The 11,127-nt window shown below is 40.9% G+C and overlaps 1 protein-coding gene across 3 annotated transcripts in view; it reads right to left on the bottom strand.

Annotated features, from left to right (window-relative positions):
* Positions 1 to 8,272: 8,272 nt before the first annotated feature.
* The window catches only part of Itgb1bp2 (integrin subunit beta 1 binding protein 2), a 28,761-nt gene continuing 25,906 nt past the window's right edge, over positions 8,273 to 11,127 (bottom strand). The window contains exons 11-14 of one of the 3 annotated variants that reach the window (XR_010046589.1): positions 9,571 to 9,788; positions 9,326 to 9,483; positions 9,094 to 9,247; positions 8,273 to 8,965 (exon numbers count right to left, since the gene is read on the bottom strand). The gene's annotated coding sequence lies outside the window, so the exon portion shown is untranslated. Of the gene's footprint in view, positions 8,966 to 9,093; positions 9,484 to 9,570; positions 9,789 to 11,127 lie in introns of all 3 variants that reach the window. The other 2 variants (XR_010046590.1, XR_010046588.1) reach the window with 2 other exon arrangements.

The raw sequence follows: 11,127 nt of genomic DNA, 5'->3' as shown, positions 1-11,127 counted from the left end.
GGGCTCTGAATGGGGAGCAGACTGACCCCAGCTGCCAGCGGAGTTTAGTCCATTGCCCTTAGTCTCAGTCTCAGGCAAAGTCTCTAGGCATGAGCAAAATGCAGACAAACTTTCTGCCAAGCCATAACCCACATTGTAGGGAGCCCAACAACCGATGTAGTCCTTCTTCCCAGCAGAAACCTCCCAAACCCGGTCTTTACCATCAGGCTTTCTAGCAGCCTTTTGGTCTCCTGAGCTCTGAACAGAATCTCTTCTACAAAATAGCCTAAGCTGCTTCAGCTCTTTGCATCCAGGAGACATGTCCAAACCTTTTTAAATTCTGTCCACAAGCCATTTCTAAAGCCTCTCGAAAAACATGGTCAGGCATAGTCACAGCAACAAGCCCACTCTTGGTACCAAATTCTTAGTTACTTTTTACTTGTTGTTGAGACAAAATACCTGATGCCCAAAGTTGGGAAAGGAAAGGTTTATTTCTTACAGATTTTGGAAGTTTTAGTCTATACTCAGTTGGATCCAAGGCAGGGTGGCAGGGCAGGGCAGCAGTTTATGGCAGCTGCAAACAGCAAGACAGAAACTGGCAAGAGAGAGAGACACACCTTCTTCCTGCCATTACATTGTATGCTGGCTCCATCCCTAAGTGGATGTAGCACTGACACAATCAATCCCTACACAAGACAATGAACAAATCACAAATGCACAATGCAGGTTCATGAGGCCTGGCGGCCACTGACATAAACCATCACAGTCAGAAAGGAAAGTCCAATAAAGTTACGGATGGCAAAAATAGAGCTGAGGAGATCTCCATTGCTGAGAAGGAACAGAACAACAGAACGGATGGCCTGAGGGCATTACAACAAGCCACAAGTCCCACTCTTTGCAGCCTTGAAACTGAAAAAGTGAAAGATTGATTTGAGGCGAAAGCCACAGTGCACCATGTGCCAGAATGGCAACAACATAGAGACTTGTTCCTCAGAATTGGATTCAGAATGCTCAGCAATCCTGGCACTTGACTCCTACAGCCAAGAGAGAGGGAAACCAGGCTACTGTTCCACATAGCAGAAGTCTTTGGCATCATCCATGTGGCACCAGTTTTCGATACATGCAGAATGCCAGAGTTATGGGGATAAGGTGGGTTCCACCTTGCTTTCAGAAGGCCTGAGAAGCTGGGAAGTGTATCCCTGATAGGGTAGTTTGTGGAGCTGTAAGCATGAAGCCAAAGGTGCAGTGGAGGGCCCAGAAGTTTGGAAGAAGTTGGAACATGGATTGTCTAAGGAAAGTTGCAAGGAGGGAGCAAAGCAGGTCCATGAGAGAAACCAGGGGACCTACAACCACCAGAAGTGCTGCAGGGATGTAGGTAGCCAAGCACTTTGAAGCTCACATCTTGCTACAGATTGTCTCAGATGTTGCACATGAAACTACAGAACTACAGGACTACAGGACTTAATTTTTACCCTGTTGGATTTTGGACTTGCTTTGGTCCCAATCCTTTGTATTCCTATTTGTATCTTTTGGAATAGTAATGTTTATCCTGTGCCATTGAATGTTAGAAGTGTTTAACTTTTCATTTATATAGGACTCACAGATAAGCATTTGTCTTAGATCCCAGAAGAGACATGGGATTGGACTTTTCAGCAATACTGAAAATGTTAGGATTTTGGGCAACTCTAAAAGATGGATTAAATGTCTTTTGCATAACGGGATGTGCATGTGTCTTTGAGGGGCCAAGGATAAGATGCCATGATTTGTGTCTAGATGTCCTCCCAAAGCCTCAGGCAGTCATGAGGCTGGGCTTCTAGAGTTAGTGATTGATTCATGGTCCAATGCTGGCATTATGGGTATGAGTGCTACAACTTCCCTAAGAATAAAAGTTTTCTCCTCATTCTCTTCCCCTTTTGTTCTTATTGCTTATGTTGTCTTCTGCTGCCATGAATGGCTGCTCTTCTGCCACATCACCCTGATTAGGGACTGAAACCTCCACAAATTGAGCTAAATAAACCTTCCTTTTTTTTTTTTTTGGTACTAGGGATCAAACTCATGAATGCATGCTTGCAAGGCAGGTGCTTATGCTGCTGAGCTAAATCCCCAGCCCCAAACCTTTCCTTCTTAATTTGGGTGCTGGGTATTTTGTCTCAGCAATGAGACAAAAGTAACTAAGACAGTGACTATATATTTTGATATAGCAACTACATTTCCAGGAGTCCATCCTATACTTATATTGGAACACATGCACAAGTAATTATGTTCAAGGAAACTGTTTAAATCAGGTTTAATGGCACATGCCTTTAATCCCAGCACTCAGAAGACTGAAGCAGAAGGATCTTGAATTTAAAGCCTGGACTATCTAACAAGTTTGAGGCCAGCCTGGACCATATAAAGAGACCACGTTTCACAAAACAAAACAAAATGAAGCAAAACAAAACAAAACAGCCAAGGAATTGGAAATAACTGAAATGCCTGAGAGCAACTAAATAATGACATAGCTGTACAAAAAACAGTAATGCAGGGGTATGAATATTTATATAACACAGTATTTGTTCTGGGACAGAGTCTTGCTCTGTAGTCCAGGATGACCTTGAACTCAGTACATTAACCCAACTGGTCTCAAACATGCAGCAATACTCTTGTCTCAGCCCCCCAAGTGCTAAAATTAGAGATATGCGCTACTGTGCTTGGCTGTATGCCACAATCTTGAAAATATATAATGTGGGGGAGAACATGGCAGACAGATAACAGATACTACGGAGGCTCTCTGAAAGGCTTTGTTCAGAAGTCAGGAAGGGTGCGGAGTAAGGAGACATAAGCAGGTGGAGATATGCTCTGCTGACTCAGGAACGAACTGGGCTGTGAGAAACCAACTTGGAATGCAGTCCTGGTGCTAAAACAGGAACAGAAAAGCCTCAGTGTGGAGGCTGGACCCCACGCCATTGGAAGCCGCAATTGGGGTTTCCCGCCATGTGGCAACTGCCTCTACGGCGGCTCGGCGGGGAGAGAGATGCGCGGAAGCTCTGAGAACGGGAATCTGTGAACAGAGTCGAAAACAGGACAGGCAGGGAGGTGTACACTGACTTGTGGTGAGGTGAGTGAGAGAAACTGACACTCTACCACAGTTTGACTCCAGTGGAGGACTTTCTGGGCCCAGGCAGTCCTGCAGCAGCAGGGCGCGGTGGCGACTCTAGCCACACATCCCCCTCTCGGGCGGGATTGGTGAAAAGTGCCTGGCCTGCATGACGCTGCTGGCGGACCCGGTAGGCTGGCCCAACCCAGATCCCAGAGCCTGACGGTGGCCGGGAGGGGCAGGCCCCGTGTAGGCTGCCTGGTCCGTAACTCCCTGGTGCACTGCGGTGTGCAGGAACACCTAACCGACGCAATTCGATCAGGCTGTGGCTGACAGGGAGAGAAGCTGGGTCTCCTATATAAGCTTGCATATATAAGGAACAGAGAATATGGGAAGAGGCAGCAACAAGAAAGGCTCCTCAGCCCCCAATTCTGAGAAACAGGTAATAGCGGACATCGCACCAATAGACATGAAGCACCATATAGAGAGCCTCATAGATCAATTCAGGAATGAAGTTATCAATGACCTGAAGCTAGAAGTATGCAGAATAGTTAGAGAAATGCTAAGCACCACCCAAGAAAAAACAGATGGTGGAATGGAAGAACAGAAAAAGAGGGGAGAATTGTTTGATGGAGAAAACAGAGAAAGCATAGAATACATGAAGCAGGTTCAAAGGGACTACCAAGAAACTAAGAAGTCTATCGAAGACTGGCATAACAGCTTGAAAGAAACTAAGGACAGACTATCTGAACTGGAGGGCAGACTTGCAATATGGGAGAATGAAATGAAAAACTTCTTAAAAATAACAAAGAAACAAACAGCAATAATACAAAGACAAGAAGATGATAAGAGGATCCATAACTTAAGGATTAAGAACATAAAAGAAGAAGTAGGGACACAAACAAGTGAACTACAAAAGCTACTCACAGAAATAATCCAAGAGAATTTTCCTAATTTAGCAAAAGGTAAAGATACTCAGTTGTATGAGGCATACAGGACCCCAGCTACCTACAACCCAAACAGAGCAACAACCAGGCATATAATAATAAAAATTCCAGAAATTCAATACAAGAACAGAATATTAAAAGCTGTCAGAGACAAGAGACAGACCACTTACAAGGGAGCACCCATCAGAATTACAGCAGATTTCTCTGCACAAACCATCAAATCACGAAGAGCATGGGGGGAAATAATTCAAGCTTTGAAAGATAATAATCTCCAGCCAAGATTGAAATATCCTGCACAACTGTCCCTGGAAATTGATGGAAAAACAAGGTGCTTCCAGGATAAAGAGGAACTGGGGAAATTTGCAACCATCAATTCAACTCTACAGAGAGTATTGCAGGATATTCTAAAACAAGAAAAATACAAAGAATCCAGAAATAGTGGCGGGGAGGCCACAATGAATGGAGCAGAGAACAAAATGAAGAAGACAAACTGACAGCTACTGACAGAAAAAGAGCTCAACAGAAATGAGGCAGAGAAGACTGGATGATAGGAATAGCTATTTTGGAGAAAATGACATCTTAATAGGTAATACTGATTTAGTATCATCTTGTTTTGAAGTCTCATCTAGCTTTTGTTCTTCTGTCTCCAATGGTCTAAATAGGTTGTATCTTATTGGATTTTATTATGTACGATAGTATAAGCAAAAACCTTTTAAAGACAAGGAGATTATACAGAAACCATTGTTCATTTTCTGTTAGTCGATTCTAAATACTCTGTAATGCTGTCATTCTCTTAAATGGTTTTACATTGTTTTGATATACTTAATGCTACAGTATACAAAGTTGTACTCAAGGATTTCAAGGAAAGAGACAATATGGTAACTACTTTTAGGTCAGGATTATCTGGTGGTGAAACACTATTCTGCTTAAATGGTTATGTTTTGATCTGCGCTGTTTTGCTGTTATGCCCTCTTTTATCTCAATCTCCACTCCATTATTTACTTTTTTATTTTTATCCTTTTAATTAAAGGAAAAAAATAGCAGGATATATTATAGTAACCCACTTTGACTTTCCATTATCTCGATTTAAAGCCCTGTGTTACTCTCACCATCTTGTTTTTGACTGATGTTCCCCTATTCTGTTTTTCTGGATAGTATCAGGCTCGAAAGTTTAGGCATCAGCTGTGAAGATAATGAGATTCATTATAATGCCCATTCTCGTTGACTTTTATCTACTTTTGAAGACCTACAATGTCTCCAAAGTTTTGGTTTTGTTGGTTTTATTCTTTACTGTTTTGTTCAATTGTATTATAACTAATGATATAGGCAATTCTACTAGAGATAGCGGGAGGCATTATGGTAACCATTGTTGATCACCTTGTATTATGTTTTTACATTATCTATTATGTCCACCCTTTTGACTTGACCGATTCTGTTCTGTTATGTCACATTTGGTTTTACTCTCTTCCAAAAAAAGTAATAAGAACAGTGGGAGCAATGAAACCCAAAATGTGTAATAGTCATTTTACAAAAGAGAGGAAAAGAAAGTGCTCTAAACTATATAACTGCATGTATATTTAAGTGTATAAGATAGAAAATGATATCACAGAGTTTTATTGGATCATTGAACAGAACTGTTTGCAGTATCATTGTTGGAATGTCCACTTTACAAGCTTTAATTTTGTGACTTGAACAATTATTTCTAAGATGACAATATGTAATCCATTAACTAGTGATTTCCTACTGTTTATTTTTTTCTGTAAATCTGTATAACTTGTACCCTTTCTCTGCTTTTTTTTCTTCTTTTTTCTTTTCTCCTTAAATAAAATTTAAAAAAAAAGAAAATATATAATGTGAAAGAAGTAGAACCAATAATAGAATGTAAGGGGCTAGGGATTTAGCCTTCCTTGCAAGTATGCGGTCGTGAGTTCGATTCCTGGTACTGATAAAAACGAAAAAGACAAAAAAATAGAATGTAAGCATTTCTGAAAAAAAGAAGAGATGGTTAAATATGTTTTTAAGGATAAACAAGGAAACAAAACTTTTTATCACTAAATGAACCACACGGAGATACAAACACATGCACATACACACACATACCCAAATATACTTGAATATCCATGATTTCCATAGGCTGTGTCTGAAAGATACACAAGAAAGTTGTAATAATAGTTATCTCTGGATAGAGAACAAGAAGAAGGAACCAGAGAATAGGGATAAGGGAATAAGGAAAGATAATATATAACTTGATTGTATATTCTTTCATATTGCCTGAAATATTATTTTTTTTTTTTTGCCTTTTGAAACAGTTTCACTATGCAGTTCAGGCTGGTTTTGAACTCACTTTGTAGCCCAGGTTGGCTTCAAACTCATAGCAATCCTCCTGCCTCAGTTTCCCGAGTGCTGGGATTACAGGGATGCACCACCATGTCCAGCATGTCGCCTGAATTTTTTGCCATATGCAAGTGTGTTGCTTTGTTTTGTTTTCTTTCTAGTTCTAGGGTCTGAACTCAGGTCCTTTACACTGAGCAACATTCTTAGCTCTTTTTATTTTTTATTTTGAGACAGGATCTTACTAAGTCACACAGGCTGGACTTGTAGCGCTCTTGATTTATCTCCTCAGAATGCTGGCATCAGTATCTGAGGGCCCCATCACGCCCAGGACAGGTATTGTTAGCAAAACTTCAAAAATATTTTAAAGTGCCAGGGATTTAGCTCAGTTGTACAAGCGCCTGCCTGGCAAGCATGAGGTTGAGAGTTTGATCCCTAGTATCAAAAACAAATATTTTAACTACTCCCATATAATAGTACACACAGTCTTTCATCTAGCACTTACATATCTAAGATTTTTATCTTAATGGTATACTTACACATATTGGCAAAGATGCATGAACACAGTTGCGTGCGGATGGTACATACCTGCAATCCAAACACTTGGGTGACTGAGGCTAGAGGATCACAAGTTCAAGGACAGTTTGATACAAAACACAAGATACAAAACACAAACAAACACTACAGTAGTGTTTGTTACTAAACAAATACTAAAAATAAATTTAAATATTCATTAATACATGACTGGTTAACTACATCATATTATGCCTTTAAAATAGAAATTAATTTTTAAAAAAGGTAAAATTCTATGTAGCAATGAAAAGCATGAACTATTGATATATTAAACACAGATGAAGCTTACAATGTTATTTGTTTTTCAGTACTGGAGACTGAATGCAAGGTATTCACAATGAGCTGTAACCACTCCTGTTTTGGTTTGAGACAAGGTCTTGCAAAATTACCCAGGCTGGGCTCTAACTTACGGTAGTCCTGCCTCAGCCTCCCAGAGTGCTAGAATTACAGGCATGCATCACCATGCCTGCCTTCACAATGTTACATGAGAGAAGTCAGATCCAAAAGGGTGCATATTATATATGATTTCATTTTATGTAAAATTCAAATGTAGGCAATAAATATATGAATATAAAAGTGAGAGTGTGATTAATTTTGGGAGTGAATTATAACTGAGTGGGAGCCCCAGGAGCCAATCTTTTATTCAATATCCCAGAGTAAAACTACAGCTGGCTTGCTCATATTAATCAACTCAGATCTGGATTTGGTCTGTCCATGTTGTCTGCTAGTGACAGCAGAGATACACCTTGAAGTGGACAATATTTTCCCTTCCTTCCTTTTTATTTTCCTTCTATTTGTGTTTCATTTGTTTTTTTCTTGATTGCTTGTTCTTGTTTTTATGAGAGCGAATACATGGGTCCTAGTTTATTTGTTTTTTTTTTTCCTGTTCTTTTTATATCTCTTTCTTTCCTTTCTGTATTTTCACCAGTTTCCCAAAGCGTGGGTGATCTTTTTTTGCCAGCCTTGGTTCTAATATCTTTCTCTTCTTTTTCACCCTCCTCAATTCCTGTTAAAAATTTTCTCTCCTGAGTGTAAAACTGCTATTTTGAGGGCTTATTTACTGCATACAATATTCTGGTTTGTTTTGGATTTTTCTATATAACCCCAAATCTAGCTCCAGGTGGTAAAGTAATAGTTACCTCAGTTTGTCATTTAGCAGGCTATGTTACATGGTACTGTTATTATTAATTGTACTACTTCAGCCAAGGTGACATAATTGTTCTAACTAGTGGTTCTTCTTGATTTATCAAAACTGAGACTGCCTAAAGTCATAAAAGATGCTATAGGCCAGTGCCAAAAAAAAAAAAAACAGGGGGCTAGGTCAAACAGGGAAAAAGTCCTCATTCCCAGTAAATTCAAGACATAGCATTTTTTAAAATTTTATTTTGAAAGTAGTAAAATACAACAGAACAAGACAGAATAAAGCCAACTAAGATTGTACAGTGAAATTGGTACAGAACTTCATAGCAGGTTACCGGGATAACAGTAATAGGTATCACAGCATATTTCGTTATCTTTAAAATAGTTGTTCTTTCAATCACGTATATCAAAATAAAATGAAATACAAAACATTATAGAACTCAACAAAATAGAATATTGAATAGAGCAGTACCATTAATCAGAATAAAGCAAAACAGTAATAAAAATATTTGCCTTCAAAGAGATGGTAGAAGGAAATCCTCATTATTTGCTATGGTCAACCTCCCAGTAGATGCTCAGATTTCTGGTTCTCATTTGCTAACAGGGGGACAGAAGAAGGGGGGTAGGGGAACTGGGATGTTTGACGCTAGGCCGTGCACCAGTAGGCTCCTATTGCTTAGCAGGGAGGCAGGCTGGTTGCTTGGTTTCCCAGCATTGTAAATTTCAACATGATGTGGATCTCAGAAGACACTGGTGGTTCTCCCCCTAAAGAGGCCATAGTCTGCCACACTGCAGCTAGTAACCAGGGAGGTGAGGTTCTTGCTTGGTTTCGCAGGGTCCTAAGATCCAACACAGCACAGATCTCAGGAGACACTGGTGATTCTCCCCTTGAAGAGCCACAGTCTGCTACACGCCATCACTTAACAGAGAGGAGAGGTGCTTGCTTGGCTTCTGAGCGTCCCAAGATCCAACACGGCGCAGATCTCAGGAGACACTGGTGGTTCTCCCCCTGGAAGGGTCACAGTCTACCACACCACCACCACTTACCAGGGATGGGAGCTGCTTGCTTGGTCTCCCAGGGTCCTAAGTTCCAACATGGCGTGAATCTCGGGAAACACTAGTGGTTCTCCCCCGGAAGGGCTTCACTCTGCCACACTGCAGCCACTAAACAGGGAGGTGAGCTTGTTGGTTTCCCAGGGTCCTAAGATCCAACACGGCACAGATTTCAGGTGGTTCTCCCGCTGGAAGGGGCACAGTCTGCCACACCACTGCCACTTACCTGGGAGGGGAGCTGCTTGCTTGGTTTCCCAGCACCCTAAGTTCAAACCTGGTGCAGATCTCAGGAGACACTGGTGGTTCTCCCCCTGGAAGGGGTGCAGTCTGCCACACCACAGCCACTAACCAGGAGGGGAGGTGCTTGCTTGGCTTCCGAGCCTCCTAAGATCCAACATGGCACAGATCTCAGGAGACACTGATGGTTCTCCCCCTGGAAGGGCCGCAGTCTGCCACGCCACTGCCACTTACCAGGGAGGGGAGCTGCTTGCTTCGTTTCCCAGCATCTTAAGTTCCAACATGGCGCAGATATCAGGAGCCGCTGGTGGTTCTCCCACAGGAAGGGCTGCAGTGTGCCACACCGCAGCCTCTTACCAGGGAGGCAAGCTTCTTGCGTGATTTCCCAGGGTCCTAAGTTCCAACATGGCGTGGATCTCAGGAGCTTCTGGTGGTTCTCCAAAACATAGGATCTGGCAACAAAGTCAAAACACAAAAGTCAGCTACACCTGGAAGACATCTCTCAGAAGTAGTCATTTCCTAAGAGTTCTAAATACTATGAATAAATCTACGTGCCATAAGCAATTCATAAGCATCTACCCAGGAACTAAGCTAAGGAAGAAAGAGAGAAAGGAAGAAAGAAAGAAAGAAAGAAAGAAAGAAAGAAAGAAAGAAAGGCACAAAATGACAAGACACTTAAGCAACTTGCAACCCAGACTTTCAGCTCACCATAGGAAAACCCAGGGGGCAATGAGGTGGAATAATTTGAAAGCCACCCACCTGGACTCTCAGAAGTGGAAACAGCAGAAGTAACAAAGCAGATAAATGAGGCTCTAGAAAAAAATCAAATTGGAAGTAATCTCTCAGATAACTACAGAGATGGTGATCATAGTAAAAGACATGCTTAGGAACTAGAGCAGATATAGATTTAAAAATAGAGGTGCTTCGGAAAATGATGGAAATCATGAATGCCCAACATAGGAAAAAATGGAATCCATGAAATAGATTCAGATATCCAACAGATTAAAAGTTCCATTGAAGGGATGCATGGCAGAATGAGCCAATGTGAGGATAGAATCTCAGATACCCAAGACAGGATTGTAGTTAGTGATCAAGAAAAGAAAAATTTCTTAAGAATAGCAAGGGACAATGAGAGATCAATCCAGCAGCTGCTAGATGATGCAAAGAAGAGTAACATAAGATTGACTGGAGTCAATGAAAAAGCAGGAGATAGCACAAATAACATAAAAAATCTGTCACAAGTCATACCAGAAAACTTCCCAAGCAAGGAAAAGGAATTTGACACACAGATAAGTGAGGCACCTATCCAAATAGCCATGATCAAAAACAAAAATCTACACCAAGGGATATTTATTGACTATTATAGTCAAGATTCCAGAAATCCAACACAAGAACAGAATATTTAAAGCTGTTAAAGAAACAAATCGTGTATAAAGGAAAGCCCATAAGAATCATAATAGACTTCACAACACAACCCTCAAGCCAAAGAGAGCTCAGAGTGAAGTATTTCAAGTCCTTAAACAAAACAACCTCCAACCTAGATTGATGTACTCTGAAAAACCATCTTTCAAAATTGATGGAGAAATAAGATACATCCATGAAGAAGAACACCTGAGGAAATTCATGAACAGCAAACCACAAAACAACAAATGTTCCAAAATGTTCTGAAGGATACTCTAGAAAGAGGTAGAAAAGGGTTACAACTCCATGAGCCCCAACAGAATGAATCCACCAGGCAAGGCAGTGAACTGAACAGAGGGGGCAAAAGGGAACCAACAATAGGAAAATAAC

Source organism: Cavia porcellus, unplaced genomic scaffold (genome assembly GCF_034190915.1).
Source record: "Cavia porcellus strain 051 isolate PalLab524CR breed Dunkin Hartley unplaced genomic scaffold, mCavPor4.1 scaffold_3, whole genome shotgun sequence".
In the NCBI taxonomy this organism is placed as follows: Eukaryota; Metazoa; Chordata; class Mammalia; order Rodentia; family Caviidae; genus Cavia; species Cavia porcellus.
Note: the sequence above shows the minus strand (reverse complement) of the source record. Positions and strands in the feature narration are given on the sequence as shown.